Here is a 16215-nt window from a genome sequence, read left to right as displayed (position 1 = left end):
AGAATACTATACAGGTACTCCTCGTTTAGCGACCGCTGGGAATTATGACCAGCTCTCCCAACCCGAGCGATGCACTATACATCATTGTATTGTACAGTACAGTACAGAATTTTTGTTGTTTATATTTTGTGTTCTATACTTATGCAAATAACGTTATTGAGCTGGAATTTTGTGTTTAGACCTTTTTTCAGAATGCTTAAAATATTGAATGCTTGTGGCTCCTCGTTTAGCGACCAATTTATTGGAACAGAACCTGGTCGTTAAGTGAGGAGAGCTTGTACTGTCCAAAATATTTTTATTTTTGTTCTTTTTTTTTTTAACTCAAAAACCTATATATGATAATATGGCAGCCAAATTTTAAAACTACACAAAAAAAGGAACCAAAAAATAAATAAAAAAATGTACAGTTTACAAGAAAATGCCACAAAATAGATAGAGAAACATAGCACAATAGCCTGTTGCCATGTTACATTAGACTGGTAAACTGCTTCCATTTTACATGGTTGCTGTCTTTTTCATGAAAGATTGTTGAAAAATGCTTACATGCAATAAGAGCCTACTACAGACTGCTTCAAATAAAACTGTTACACTACTCTCATGTTACAAGGAGCTGATAGTCATAGGCATGAGCACATGAGCACAATGTAGTGGCCAGGTAAGGGTAATCAGGTAGAGTGGAGATTTATATGCAGAAAATAAGGTATGTAGCATTCAGTAATGGATAGAATAGTGCACTGCAAAGATCGGTGTGTGTTCTCATTCATTTTTTTGGCTGTTATAAGCTCCAAAGATCAGTGCAAGTCTCTTTTGCAGCCCCTGACTATCTCCAGAATTTAGGACAGCAGCCAATCCTAGGCACCAAATCCTATTGAAACCTATGGAGATGAATCCAGATGAATATATATTTTTTTAAATGTACAGCAGGAAGATGGTCCTTTTCATGCAGCTTTGAAGGTGATGTGAAAATAAACACATCCTTTATGTTACAGGCTTAGAGAATAACTTTAAGCTATATGTGGTGTTATAAAACAGTATGAATTTTTACTGACATCCTTTGGTACATTGTACTCTGGCAGGGAATATATGGCTGTGGATTTTTTCTTTTCCTTTTATTTAATTTTTTTGTTATTTTACACTTATCTTGGCTCGAATACAGCAGCAGCAAATGGATTTATTTGAAAAAAAAAAAAAACTTCTTTCAGGTAGTTTTAGCAGCGACACATGAACTTTCATCACGTAATAATAGTTCAGCTTTGACTGGCAAGTAGAAACTGGTCAGCAATTAGCTGTTCTCAGTGATGCTAAATTTCGCTACTACTGGCCAATTTTTATAAAACTTTTATTAAGAACTAAAAGACCAGAAATGATACAATAGTGGAAAAAAAATACAAGAATAGGCTATAATGTGTGAAGCACACAGGACACAAGCATTATTTTTCATTAGCGTTAGCTGTTCTCACTGATGCTAAACTTTGCTACTACTGGCCAATTATTATAAAACTTTTATTAAGAACTAAAACACCAGAAATGATACAGTAGTGGAAAAAATACAAGAACAATGTGTGAAGCACACAGGACACAAGCATTAATTTTCCCCCACAAATTAAGAGATCACAGATGATAAAGCAGTTAAAAAAATACCCAGTGATAGGGCAAAATGTACTAGACACACAAGGCAGCAGCAGGTGTATAAGACTTAAAAGATAGCAGATGATAAAGCAGTGTAAAAATGCCCCAGTGGCAGGACAGCTTTCATAAGCAAGATTATGCAACAATGTAAACACACACCTGTTGTCATACAATAATTAGTAGCAGCAGCCCACAAATGTGTGTTTAAGTTTCTTTTTTTACTAGGGTAATAGGTTACAGTAAATATAAATAATATAATGTGAGGTGCCTTAGATGTAAACTGTTTCATTGTTGTTGTTGTTTTTTTTTCAAACGGCCCAGTGATGTGTTGCAAACAAAGGGTAGCTTCAAGAATAGATGGTCTACAAGTGAATGCTTTGAGCACACCAAACATACTGTAACAAGTAAATGTTGTGCTTTAGGCAGTATCCAAAAAATAAATTAATAAAAGTAAAAAAAAAAACAATATTCCTCTCAGAAAAAATGAAAACCCCAAAATTCCAGTGCCTAGAAAACAAAATCTCAATTGATATAAAGGAAGGCCTTGCAGAAGAAAACAATTTATGTAATGTTAATGCACAGGATAACAAGGCAAAGTGACCTTAAATCAACCACAAATGTAAGTTTTAAAAAAAAAAATCAAAGAAAATAATAAATCACAATAATAAGACCCCCCTGTAAAAAAAATATAGACAGCAAAGGGGTGATTGCCTAAAGACAGACCTTTATTTACCCAAACATCATAAATAGAACTGTAAACATGACATCAAAAAATATTCAGCTACAGTAAGTCCCTTACATACGAACCTTCGAGTTGCGAACTTTCAAAGATGCATTCAACCCAGCAGGCTTAAAGTGGTTGTAAACCCTTACAACACACTTTGACCTACAGGTAAGCCTAGATTAAGGCTTACCTGTAGGTCCAAAAAATATCTCCTAAACTTACACGGTTTAGGAGATATTTGCCGAAAGGCAGGCACCTGGGAAATATATATGCATATGAGCGTATCATTTTCTTTTTTGGTGGGGGAGTGGATCTTGGGTGGGTGGGAGTTCCCACACTTTTTCCCCCAGGACTTGACCCCCTGCCTAAGATTAGTAAAAACGTCCATGTAACACTCTTTGTTTGATGCTGACTCTTACAACACACACAATTGATGTGCACAGCATGTTTGTGTCTCTTTTCAACTAATTAGCCAGAGCTCAACTTGGTAACTTAATGTGAAATTTTCATCACGCCATCTAATTTGACTTTTTAGATAATTTGGATCTATGTGATCTAATTTCAGTAAAACAATGCAGGCTTCTTATTTCATAAGTATCCCATAATCATACATCAATCCCTTAATGAGAAAAGCAAATATATTGTTGGTACCTTTGTTAATAAGAAAATTGATATAAATATTGTGTGCAGATTTGCCAAAGACAAACAGCAGCACAGAGGCTGCGGCATTAGTGCACGCTGATGATCACAGATTCAAACTGTTAAAGTAATTGTGGAATGGAAGCTTAGCATTTACTGCACAGTAAACCCAAAGCTATCATGATGGTACACCTCTAAAGGCAAACAGATGTCAGCAATTTTCCAAGTGTATTTCAAAATGCCTATTTATTCAAACAATACAGAGAGCTTAAATAGCCTTTTTTTTGTTGAAACTTTATTCGTTTGACACTCAGTACAAAGTGCAAGTTTAACTAGAATTTTTTTTTATCCAGCTGTGGTTGGAGATGGGAGTTTGTTATTGCTGTGTGCAGCCTATTGGGGAGATTTTCCTACACTTCCTGTGCTGTAGATGCAACAGGAAGTGAGAGGAAGTCTCTACAAAGTGAGAGGAAATCCCGGACCGTGTCGTCAGATAATCCGACTGTGTGTGGTATGCATCAGACTGATTCCGTCCGAATCTCCGTCGAACCCAATTTTCCAACATGTTGGAAATATTTCCCGACCAACTGGGCCGGTCGGACGTAATCCGATCATGTGTAGAGAATTTTGATCGGACCAAGTGCCACGCATGCTCAGATCAAATTCCTACATCAAAGCTATTGGCTACTAGCCTGAATCTAGTCCCATCGTAACGAAATTACGTCATCACGTTCTGAAAGATCGGATTTTTCGACAACTTAGTCCGACCGTGTGTATGCAACAGTTTCGGACACAATCCATCAGACTAAATCTGACGGACAAAATCCGACGGATTTGGTTGTGGAAATCTCCAACCGTGTGTACAGGGGCTTAGACAATTGTCACCTGCCCAAGTGTCCCACTGAAAGATTTTTATGCTATTCCTATTTTACCGCAACTCAAATATTTAGATTTTTTTTCTCACTTTAAGCCCTTGCCGACCGGCTCATGCCGATATATGTCGGAAAAAGGGCCCGTACAGGCATATTAACATACCTGTACATTGCCCTTTAAGACGCGGCATTGTGGGCGTTCGTGCACCCGCCGCCAGTTCCGTGAGTGTGACCGCAGGTCCTGTGGACTCAACGTCTGCAGAGATACCCGCGATTGTCTCACAGAGAGGAAGAACGGGGAAATGCTGATGTAAACAAGCATTTCCCCATTTTTCCTAGTGACAGGACACTGATCAGAGCTCCCTGTGATTGGGAGCGGTGATCAGTGTCGTGTCACATATAGACCCTCCCCCCCACAGTTAGAATCACTCCCTAGGACACACTTAACTCCTGCAGTGCCCCCTAGTGGTTAACCCCTTCACTGCCAGTCACATTTACACAGGAATCAGTGCATTTTTTTTTATTATCAGATTTTTATTAATTTTTTTTAAAAGAAATTAGCTCACATAGTATAACAATTCCAATTTAATTATTTAGATATCCCATACCTTCCCCTCCCAAAAAAACAAAAATAAATAAATAAATAAATAAATAAATACATTTATTCCTCTCTTCCTTTCCCGTCCTCCCACCCGCACCCCATCCCATCCCATCCACCCCCCCCCCCCCAGGAAGTCATATTATTCAATCTCTATTGAATAGAGCTCCCATTTTCAAATTTTTTCCATAAATTCCTCCTCTCTATTTTTAACTATGTGTATCCATCTTTTAGCCACCATTATCCTTTCCACTTCTTTCTTCCATTCTATCAAAGTTGGTCGCATGGTCTGTCTCCATAATCTAGGTATTAATGATTTTGCTGCGTTCAGTAAACATGGTCTTAGCCCTTGTACACACGGTCGGACATTCCGACGGAAAATGTCTGATCGGACCGTGTTGTCAGATAATCCAACCGTGTGTGGGCTTCATCTGACTTTTTCCGTCGGAACGTCCGACCAACAAAGTTTGAGAGCTGGATATAAAAATTTTAAGACAACATGGTCCGATCGGACAAAGTGCCACGCATGCTCAGATCAAATTCCTAGACCAAAGCTATTGGCTACTAGCCTGAACGTAGTCCCATCGTAACTAAATTTCGTCATCACGTTACGAACGATCTGATTTTCCGACAACTTTGTCCGACCGCGTGTATGCAACACCAGTTTCGGACAAAATCCGTCGGACAAAATCCGACGGATTTTGTTGTCGGACAAAATCCGGCGGATTTTGTTGTCGGAATGTCTGACCGTGTGTACAAGGGCTTATACTGTCCTTATATGTTCTAGCTGATGTCATTGTCCTGTGGAATAGAAAATTTAGGGACATTAGTTCTATTATTCCAGTTGATAACCTTTCTACCCACAGGGCAATTTCCTGCCAGAATCCTTTTATCAGGGGGCATAACCACCATATGTGGTGGGGGGTTCCCCTCTGCCCACATCCTCTCCAACACTTCTCTCCTCTGCTGTTGGTTAAATCTGTGCTAATTTTGTTGGTTTGGTACCACCTGGTCAGGAATTTATATGACATTTCCTGGATTTGTGAACTTGTAGATGTATGGTATGTAGAGTCAACAAGGTTTTTAATTTGGGTGCATGTAAAGCTATGGTTTAATTCTTTTTCCCATTCTCTAATGTAGTATAGTTTTATGTTTTCCTTAGTCCCAAGCACTAATGTATGCATTTATGATAGTAAATGACCAGCCCTTATTATCTTCACACATCTAGATTCAAATATAGTAAGCGTGTTCAGGGGTCTTATCATGGTTTTAATATTATTAAAAAGGCATACCAACTGTTGGTACCTCCAATCTGCCATTGGTATTGGTCCTAACCTCTGCAACAGTTCTCCTAGGGGCAATAGCGTTCCATACAGGGCAAATTTGCCCCATGACGTATCTCCATCTTTCCCCCATGTCCCCATTGATCTCTCTCCTTCCCCTGGAGAGAACCACGGGAACCCCTCCAACGGGGCCAGAGGAGATATGCAGGGGGCATAATCTTCTGATTGGTTAAGTTTATCCCAAATTTTTTAAGTGTTTTGAGTCAATGGTGACGTCCATTTTGAGAGCCCCCTATTCAACTTCGGGATCCATGGTAATCCTGTCAGTTTCCTTCCTGCCATTGTTTGCTCTAGTGTTATCCAGATTTTACTGGATTGGTCATCATGCCAATTTAAAATACGTACTAAGGCCATTGCCCTATAGTATGACCTAATGTCGGGTAATCCCATACCCCCTTCCAACTTCCCTTTGTATAGAATGTGATACACCAATCTTGGTCATTTATTATTCCATACAAAGGAAACAAAAGCCCTCCTAATATTTAAAAAAAAACTCTGTGGGAGTGGGATTGGCACTGTATATAAAATATAAATAATTTTGGGCAGTATGTTCATTTTTATTGCATTCACCCTTCCAAACCAAGTTAGTAACAATCCTTTCCACCTATTCAGTTCCTCTATTACCCCTTCCATTAGAGTACTATAATTCAAATCATATAAAAGTTTAAGATCCGCTGAAATGTGTATTCCCAGATACACCAAGGACTTTTTATTCCATACGAAAAGGATAAGAGTTCTGCAAAGTCCTAGTCATATCAAAGGTCACATGACTTGGCAATATTACCGACTTCTCAAAATTAATCTTAAAATTGGACATAGTTCCAAATTTAGTTACTCCTTCCATTAGTGCTGGTAAAGAGGACTAGTGATGGACGAACTTCCGACGGGACGTTTCGCGAACGCGAAATGCGAACGGACCCAAACGTTCGCGAAACCGACCGTTCGCCGCGGGCCCCATTGACTTCAATGGGAGGCGAACTTTGCAAACCTTCATGTCGAATTTGCGGCCACGTGGTAATTATTAGGGGGTAAAACGTAGTCCCACCATCTGGACAATGACATAATACATGTATGAGGTGAATTTGGGATCGATAACTACAAGCATTTTTATTTTATTTGGGAAATTGTTCTAACAATTCAGGACTATGGAGCTAATGAAGGCAATGGAGGAGAGGGAAGGTCAGGGACCAGGGTAGGCAAAGAAGAGGGTGCAGGAGATGATCACCAGCAGCGTGACATACCGGAATGACACATGCACCGTGATAGAGGCATCTGACAGCAGCACCGTAATACAGAGCACTGACAGCAGCACCGTGACATACAGCGCTGACAGCAGCACCGTGACATACAGCGCTGACAGCAGCACCGTGACATACAGCGCTGACAGCAGCACCGTGACATACAGCGCTGACAGCAGCACCGTGACATACAGCGCTGACAGCAGCACCGTGACATACAGCGCTGACAGCAGCACCGTGACATACAGCGCTGACAGCAGCACCGTGACATACAGCGCTGACAGCAGCACCGTGACATACAGCGCTGACATCAGCACCGTGACATACAGCGCTGACAGCAGCACCGTGACATACAGCGCTGACAGCAGCACCGTGACATACAGCACTGACAGCAGCACCGTAAGCAGCCCCAGGAGGAAGTCAGCACAGCACAGGGATGGTGTGATCCCCTCATAATAAGAACCCCCAGGAGGAAGTCAGCACAGCACAGGGATAGTGTGATCCCTTCATAATAAGAACCCCCAGGAGGAAGTCAGCACAGCACAGGGATATCATAAGCAGCCCCAGTAGAAATATGACACCGCTCAACCTCTTCAAAGAGGAGGGTAGGGGCATATAGTACGGTGTGCTTTTTTGGGTCAAGGAAGTGAGCCAAATGAATTAAGAAGGTCTGTGTGCTTGATTAAAAAAATAGTTTATAGACATATACATGGTCTACTGGTCACATGTGTTGAATTCCTCCGAGATCCATGCCTCATTCATTTTTAGAAATGTGAGGTAGTTAACACTGTGGTGAGCTAGGCGAGTACGCTTATCGGTCACAATCCCCCCTGCTGCGCTGAACGTCCTTTCGGACAGGACACTGGATGAGGGGCAAGCCAACAGTTCGATTGCAAATTGGGCAAGCTCTGGCCAGAGGTCAAGCCTGCCCACCCAGTAGTCTAGGGGTTCATCACTCCTCAGAGCGTCCACATCGGCCGTTAACCCAATGTAGTCGGACACCTGACGGTCTAGGCGTTCCCTGATGCTGGATCCGGATGACACCTGTCGATGGGTCGGCTGAAAGAATGACCTCATATCCGAAGTCACCAACACATCTTCAAACCGGCCTCTTCTTGCAGGCGCTGTTGGATTGGTACCCGCAAATCCTTCTCTGGGAGTGGGAATTGCTCCTCTGCCAGCGCACGCAAAAGCAGAATGCAGCATTTCTCGAAGCAAGGCCTGGAAGTGCTGCATTCTGACAGCCCTCTGCGACGGCGGTAACATTTCCGCCATTTTGTGTTTGTACCGGGGGTCTAAGTACGTTGCCACCCAGTACTGGTCCTTGACCCTCATGCTTTTTATACGGGGGTCCCTATTAAAACACTGGAGCATGAAGGCCCCCATTTGCACTAAAGTGGAAGCGGTGTGGTGGCCTGGCTCCTGCTCATCATCCAGGATAATGTCGTCCTCTTCATTCTCCTCTCCCCATCCTCGCACAACAGGGATCCCAGAAAGGTTTAAAGCATGCTCTTCTTGCTCCTGCTCATCCGCCCCGGCACCATCCTCCTCTGACTCCTCATCAGACTCCTGTTGTTGACTTGTCTCAGATAGAGTAGCCCCCCCTGGGAATTCATCCAGCATTGCGACTTCCTCATCTTCCCGCTCCTGCTCCTCCACAGCCTGATCAATGACACGACGCAATGCACGCTCCAGAAAGAAGGCATAAGGTACCATGTCACTGATGGCGCCATGGCTGCGACTGACCAGTTTGGTGATCTCCTCAAATGGCCGCAGAAGTCTGCATGTGTCGCGCATGAGCAGCCACTGGCGCGGTGAAAAAAAACCCAGCTCCCCAGAACCGTTTCTTTCGCAGAGTTCATACAGGTAGACGTTAACTGCACGTTTCTGCTGGAGCAGCCTATCAAGCATATAGAAGGTTGAGTTCCATCGCGTCGGGCAATCGCAAATAAGACGTCTGACCGGCAGATGGTGTCGCCGCTGAATGTCAGCAAGGCGAGCCATGGCCGTGTAAGATCTTCTGAAATGGGCCGAGATTTTCCTTGCCTGCCGCAAGATGTCCTGGACCCCAGGGTATTTGACAAGGAATCGCTGCACGACCAAGTTTAAGACGTGTGCCATGCACGGCACGTGCGTGATTTTGCCCTGTTTCAATGCGCTAAGCAGATTGGCACCGTTGTCACACACCACTTTACCAACTGTCAAATTGAGCGGTGTTAGCCACTCATCTGCCTGTGAACGCAAAGCTGAAAGGAGTGCCGGGCCAGTGTGGCTCTTTGCTTCCAGGCACAACAGACGCAGCACGGCATGGCAACGTCTCACCTGGCATGTGGAATAGGTTCTGGGGAGCTTGGGCGGTGCAGTGGAAGAGACGCTAGCAGCGGAAAAGGAGGAGGCAGCTGAGGAGGAGAGGGAGGAGGATGGAGTAGGAGGAGGAGAAGAAGAGTCAGGCCTGCATGCAATCCGTGGCGGTAAAACCAAATCTACACGGGTGCCACGGGTTACATGCTTGACGGCCGTCAGAAGGTTCACCCAGTGGGCAGTAAAACTGATATACCTTCCCTGCCCGTGTTTGCTAGACCACGTGTCTGTGGTCAGATGTATCTTGGCACCGACACTGTGTGCCAGAGATACATTCACTTGCCGCTGAACATGGCCATATAGCTCTGGGATGCCCTTCTCTGAGAAATACTTCCTTCCTGGGACCTTCCATTGTGGTGTTCCAATGGCCACAAATTTGCGAAAGGCCTCCGAGTCCACCAGTTTATATGGCAGTAGTTGGCGGGCTATGAGTTCTGACAAGCCAGCCGCCAACCGTTGGGCAAGAGGGTTATCCGGCATCATCATTTTTTTACGCTCAAACATTAGGCCCACGGAAGCCTGCCTTTTTGCAGAAAAATGTGAGCTTGGCGTGATGGAAGGTGGAGTGGAGGACAATTGTGAGGAGAGAGGAGAAGGAGAAGTAGAAGACGAGGCTGGACGGTGAGAGCCTGCAGTGTGGCTTTGTGTGTTCCGTTGCTCCCACTGGGCTCGGTGATGGCTGCTCATGTGCCTTCTTAAGGCGGTCGTCCCTAGGTGAGTATTGGGCTTACCGCGACTAACGCGTTGACTGCAAAGATTGCAGATGGCAACGCTATTGTCAGCAGCGGACACGTTAAAAAAAGCCCACACTGCGGAGCCATGTGCCGGTGTCCTGGGAGCGCCAGATGTGACCGTACATGGTCGATGACTCGCTCCTGATACATTTGCAGTCTGCTTTGTCCCTGCTGTGCAATGTAAGTCATTGCTGCTTCTCCTCCCTATCTGCTGGTCCATATCTCCCTCTGAACTCCCCTCCTCTTCCTCTCTTGTGGGCACCCACGTGACATCACTAGACACGTCATCATCAACGTCACCTTCCCCACCGCTATAAGTAGAGATCTCGGAGTAGGCAGCAACACCGGGGACCAACCTCCTCCTTGGGCTGATCTGGGTACTGGCGTCAGACTGCTGAGTAGCGCTTGTTGCTACCTCCTCTTCCTGATCCAATACCAAGAGTGGCTGCGCATCAGAAATGTCCTCTTGATATGGATCGGAAAATAATTCCAGTGACTCAAGCGGAAGGTATGTGGTGGTGGTGGTGGTGGTCGTGTTGTTGGTGGTAGTGTCTTTGGGGGTGCACATAGCAGAGAGTGAAGAAGAGGGTGCAGATCGAGAGGATGAGGAGGGTGCAGAAGAGTAAGGCTGAGCGAGCCACTCAACCAAGTCTGGTGCATCCTTTAAAGTAATTGAACGCACCTTCTGCAACTTCCCACTTTGGCTCAAGCCTGTTGCTCCTGCCCTACCCCTACCACCCCTGCGGAAGGGCCTGCCTCTTCCTCTGCATGTCATTTTTTAAATGACCCTGTGACAAAACTCTTAGTCCCTATACCGCTGAAGGACTGCTGCAGTATAGGTGAGCGGTCAGCAGTGGTGCACGTCAACCCTATCTATTGTGGACCTATAGCGGTCCTTACAGAACAGCAGACTGTACCGCACTCAAGCCTATGTACCGTAGCACCCTATACCAAGTTACCAGTCCTTATAAGAACTTTTGTGGACCAAGCAGGTTGTGTATTAGTGTTTAGCAGACTGTACGTCAGTCCCTATACCGCTGAAGGACTGCTGCAGTATAGGGCAGCGGTCAGCAGTGGTGCACGTCAACCCTATCTATTGTGGACCGATAGCGGTCCTTACAGAACAGCAGACTGTATCGCACTCAAGCCTATGTACCGTAGCACCCTATACCAAGTTACCAGTCCTTATAAGAACTTTTGTGGACCAAGCAGGTTGTGTATTAGTGTTTAGCAGACTGTACGTCAGTCCCTATACCGCTGAAGGACTGCTGCAGTATAGGGCAGCGGTCAGCAGTGGTGCACGTCAACCCTATCTATTGTGGACCGATAGCGGTCCTTACAGAACAGCAGACTGTATCGCACTCAAGCCTATGTACCGTAGCACCCTATACCAAGTTACCAGTCCTTATAAGAACTTTTGTGGACCAAGCAGGTTGTGTATTAGTGTTTAGCAGACTGTACGTCAGTCCCTATACCGCTGAAGGACTGCTGCAGTATAGGGCAGCGGTCAGCAGTGGTGCACGTCAACCCTATCTATTGTGGACCGATAGCGGTCCTTACAGAACAGCAGACTGTACCGCACTCAAGCCTATGTACCGTAGCACCCTATACCAAGTTACCAGTCCTTATAAGAACTTTTGTGGAACAAGCAGGTTGTGTGTTAGTGATTAGCAGACTGTACGTCAGTCCCTATACCGCTGAAGGACTGCTGCAGTATAGGTGAGCGGTCAGCAGTGGTGCACGTCAACCCTATCTATTGTGGACCGATAGCGGTCCTTACAGAACAGCAGACTGTACCGCACTCAAGCCTATGTACCGTAGCACCCTATACCAAGTTACCAGTCCTTATAAGAACTTTTGTGGAACAAGCAGGTTGTGTGTTAGTGATTAGCAGACTGTACGTCAGTCCCTATACCGCTGAAGGACTGCTGCAGTATAGGTGAGCGGTCAGCAGTGGTGCACGTCAACCCTATCTATTGTGGACCGATAGCGGTCCTTACAGAACAGCAGACTGTACCGCACTCAAGCCTATGTACCGTAGCACCCTATACCAAGTTACCAGTCCTTATAAGAACTTTTGTGGAACAAGCAGGTTGTGTGTTAGTGATTAGCAGACTGTACGTCAGTCCCTATACCGCTGAAGGACTGCTGCAGTATAGGTGAGCGGTCAGCAGTGGTGCACGTCAACCCTATCTATTGTGGACCGATAGCGGTCCTTACAGAACAGCAGACTGTACCGCACTCAAGCCTATGTACCGTAGCACCCTATACCAAGTTACCAGTCCTTATAAGAACTTTTGTGGACCAAGCAGGTTGTGTATTAGTGTTTAGCAGACTGTACGTCAGTCCCTATACCGCTGAAGGACTGCTGCAGTATAGGGCAGCGGTCAGCAGTGGTGCACGTCAACCCTATCTATTGTGGACCGATAGCGGTCCTTACAGAACAGCAGACTGTACCGCACTCAAGCCTATGTACCGTAGCACCCTATACCAAGTTACCAGTCCTTATAAGAACTTTTGTGGAACAAGCAGGTTGTGTGTTAGTGATTAGCAGACTGTACGTCAGTCCCTATACCGCTGAAGGACTGCTGCAGTATAGGTGAGCGGTCAGCAGTGGTGCACGTCAACCCTATCTATTGTGGACCGATAGCGGTCCTTACAGAACAGCAGACTGTACCGCACTCAAGCCTATGTACCGTAGCACCCTATACCAAGTTACCAGTCCTTATAAGAACTTTTGTGGACCAAGCAGGTTGTGTATTAGTGTTTAGCAGACTGTACGTCAGTCCCTATACCGCTGAAGGACTGCTGCAGTATAGGGCAGCGGTCAGCAGTGGTGCACGTCAACCCTATCTATTGTGGACCGATAGCGGTCCTTACAGAACAGCAGACTGTACCGCACTCAAGCCTATGTACCGTAGCACCCTATACCAAGTTACCAGTCCTTATAAGAACTTTTGTGGACCAAGCAGGTTGTGTGTTAGTGTTTAGCAGACTGTACGTCAGTCCCTATACCGCTGAAGGACTGCTGCAGTATAGGGCAGCGGTCAGCAGTGGTGCACGTCAACCCTATCTATTGTGGACCGATAGCGGTCCTTACAGAACAGCAGACTGTACCGCACTCAAGCCTATGTACCGTAGCACCCTATACCAAGTTACCAGTCCTTATAAGAACTTTTGTGGAACAAGCAGGTTGTGTGTTAGTGATTAGCAGACTGTACGTCAGTCCCTATACCGCTGAAGGACTGCTGCAGTATAGGGCAGCGGTCAGCAGTGGTGCACGTCAACCCTATCTATTGTGGACCGATAGCGGTCCTTACAGAACAGCAGACTGTACCGCACTCAAGCCTATGTACCGTAGCACCCTATACCAAGTTACCAGTCCTTATAAGAACTTTTGTGGAACAAGTGAGTTGTGAATGTTTAGCAGACTGCAGCAGAAGGGCAGCAGTCAAGTATAATATCCTTTCTATATTTGGAAGAAAGAATATTATACATGTACAAGCCTATTACTGTACCACTGATACCAGTCCTGAAAAGAACCTTTGTGGAACTAATAATAACAGCAAGTCTTTAAAATTACCCTCACTGCCTGACAACACTGCTTCCTTCCTGTCCCTATACAAATTGGCAAAAAAAGAGAACGATTAGTGGTTACTGGAACAGCTCTTTTGTGGACCTTGATAGTAACAGCTAATGATGATGATGATGATGATGATGATGAAAGACTAATCTGGCTGTCCCTGTAGCATACACCGTCCTTTCCCTTTCTCTAAACTAACAAAAGACACTCAGGCTGCTGCAAGAATCAGCAGCACAGCAAACCTATCAACACCTAACACCTATACCAGTCCTGAAAAGAACTTTTGTGTACCAAATAGCTAGTGGTTTATCTCTCCCTACTCCACACAGGAACCTGTCCCTATCTTAACAGAAGAAAGAATGTAAAATGGCCACCGGATCGGGTGTATTTATAGGTTAGGGGGAATGTACAAGTGTCCATGTGCTGTCATGTCTCAATTGGCTGTCCTGTATCACATGATAAACGTGTCACCAAAGGTTAAAGTTCTTGTATACATTAAACACGTAAGTCCGCCGCGGCGAACGACGGAAAAAGGCGTTCGAACGTGCGGACCGCGAATGTCGGAAATTCGCCGCGAAACGACCGCCGGGCGAACCGTTCGGCCATCACTAAAGAGGACTGTGGTGAGTAGTGATGGCCGAACGGTTCGCCCGGCGGTCGTTTCGCGGCGAATTTCCGACATTCGCGGTCCGCACGTTCGAACGCCTTTTTCCGTCGTTCGCCGCGGCGGACTTACGTGTTTAATGTATACAAGAACTTTAACCTTTGGTGACACGTTTATCATGTGATACAGGACAGCCAATTGAGACATGACAGCACATGGACACTTGTACATTCCCCCTAACCTATAAATACACCCGATCCGGTGGCCATTTTACATTCTTTCTTCTGTTAAGATAGGGACAGGTTCCTGTGTGGAGTAGGGAGAGATAAACCACTAGCTATTTGGTACACAAAAGTTCTTTTCAGGACTGGTATAGGTGTTAGGTGTTGATAGGTTTGCTGTGCTGCTGATTCTTGCAGCAGCCTGAGTGTCTTTTGTTAGTTTAGAGAAAGGGAAAGGACGGTGTATGCTACAGGGACAGCCAGATTAGTCTTTCATCATCATCATCATCATCATCATCATTAGCTGTTACTATCAAGGTCCACAAAAGAGCTGTTCCAGTAACCACTAATCGTTCTCTTTTTTTGCCAATTTGTATAGGGACAGGAAGGAAGCAGTGTTGTCAGGCAGTGAGGGTAATTTTAAAGACTTGCTGTTATTATTAGTTCCACAAAGGTTCTTTTCAGGACTGGTATCAGTGGTACAGTAATAGGCTTGTACATGTATAATATTCTTTCTTCCAAATATAGAAAGGATATTATACTTGACTGCTGCCCTTCTGCTGCAGTCTGCTAAACATTCACAACTCACTTGTTCCACAAAAGTTCTTATAAGGACTGGTAACTTGGTATAGGGTGCTACGGTACATAGGCTTGAGTGCGGTACAGTCTGCTGTTCTGTAAGGACCGCTATCGGTCCACAATAGATAGGGTTGACGTGCACCACTGCTGACCGCTGCCCTATACTGCAGCAGTCCTTCAGCGGTATAGGGACTGACGTACAGTCTGCTAATCACTAACACACAACCTGCTTGTTCCACAAAAGTTCTTATAAGGACTGGTAACTTGGTATAGGGTGCTACGGTACATAGGCTTGAGTGCGGTACAGTCTGCTGTTCTGTAAGGACCGCTATCGGTCCACAATAGATAGGGTTGACGTGCACCACTGCTGACCGCTGCCCTATACTGCAGCAGTCCTTCAGCGGTATAGGGACTGACGTACAGTCTGCTAAACACTAACACACAACCTGCTTGGTCCACAAAAGTTCTTATAAGGACTGGTAACTTGGTATAGGGTGCTACGGTACATAGGCTTGAGTGCGGTACAGTCTGCTGTTCTGTAAGGACCGCTATCGGTCCACAATAGATAGGGTTGACGTGCACCACTGCTGACCGCTGCCCTATACTGCAGCAGTCCTTCAGCGGTATAGGGACTGACGTACAGTCTGCTAAACACTAATACACAACCTGCTTGGTCCACAAAAGTTCTTATAAGGACTGGTAACTTGGTATAGGGTGCTACGGTACATAGGCTTGAGTGCGGTACAGTCTGCTGTTCTGTAAGGACCGCTATCGGTCCACAATAGATAGGGTTGACGTGCACCACTGCTGACCGCTCACCTATACTGCAGCAGTCCTTCAGCGGTATAGGGACTGACGTACAGTCTGCTAATCACTAACACACAACCTGCTTGTTCCACAAAAGTTCTTATAAGGACTGGTAACTTGGTATAGGGTGCTACGGTACATAGGCTTGAGTGCGGTACAGTCTGCTGTTCTGTAAGGACCGCTATCGGTCCACAATAGATAGGGTTGACGTGCACCACTGCTGACCGCTGCCCTATACTGCAGCAGTCCTTCAGCGGTATAGGGACTGACGTACAGTCTGCTA

General features: G+C 45.3%; 1 long non-coding RNA gene across 1 annotated transcript in view; it reads left to right on the top strand.

The window, feature by feature from the left end:
- The window catches only part of LOC143990121 (uncharacterized), a 178205-nt gene that overhangs the window by 76887 nt on the left and 85103 nt on the right, over positions 1-16215 (top strand). The window lies entirely within an intron of this gene.

The sequence above is a fragment of the Lithobates pipiens genome, unplaced genomic scaffold (assembly GCF_037356315.1).
Source record: "Lithobates pipiens isolate NorthernLeopardFrog02 unplaced genomic scaffold, aLitPip1_a1.2 Scaffold_18, whole genome shotgun sequence".
Classification (NCBI taxonomy): domain Eukaryota; kingdom Metazoa; phylum Chordata; class Amphibia; order Anura; family Ranidae; genus Lithobates; species Lithobates pipiens.
This window is presented reverse-complemented; position numbering and strand designations above follow the sequence as displayed.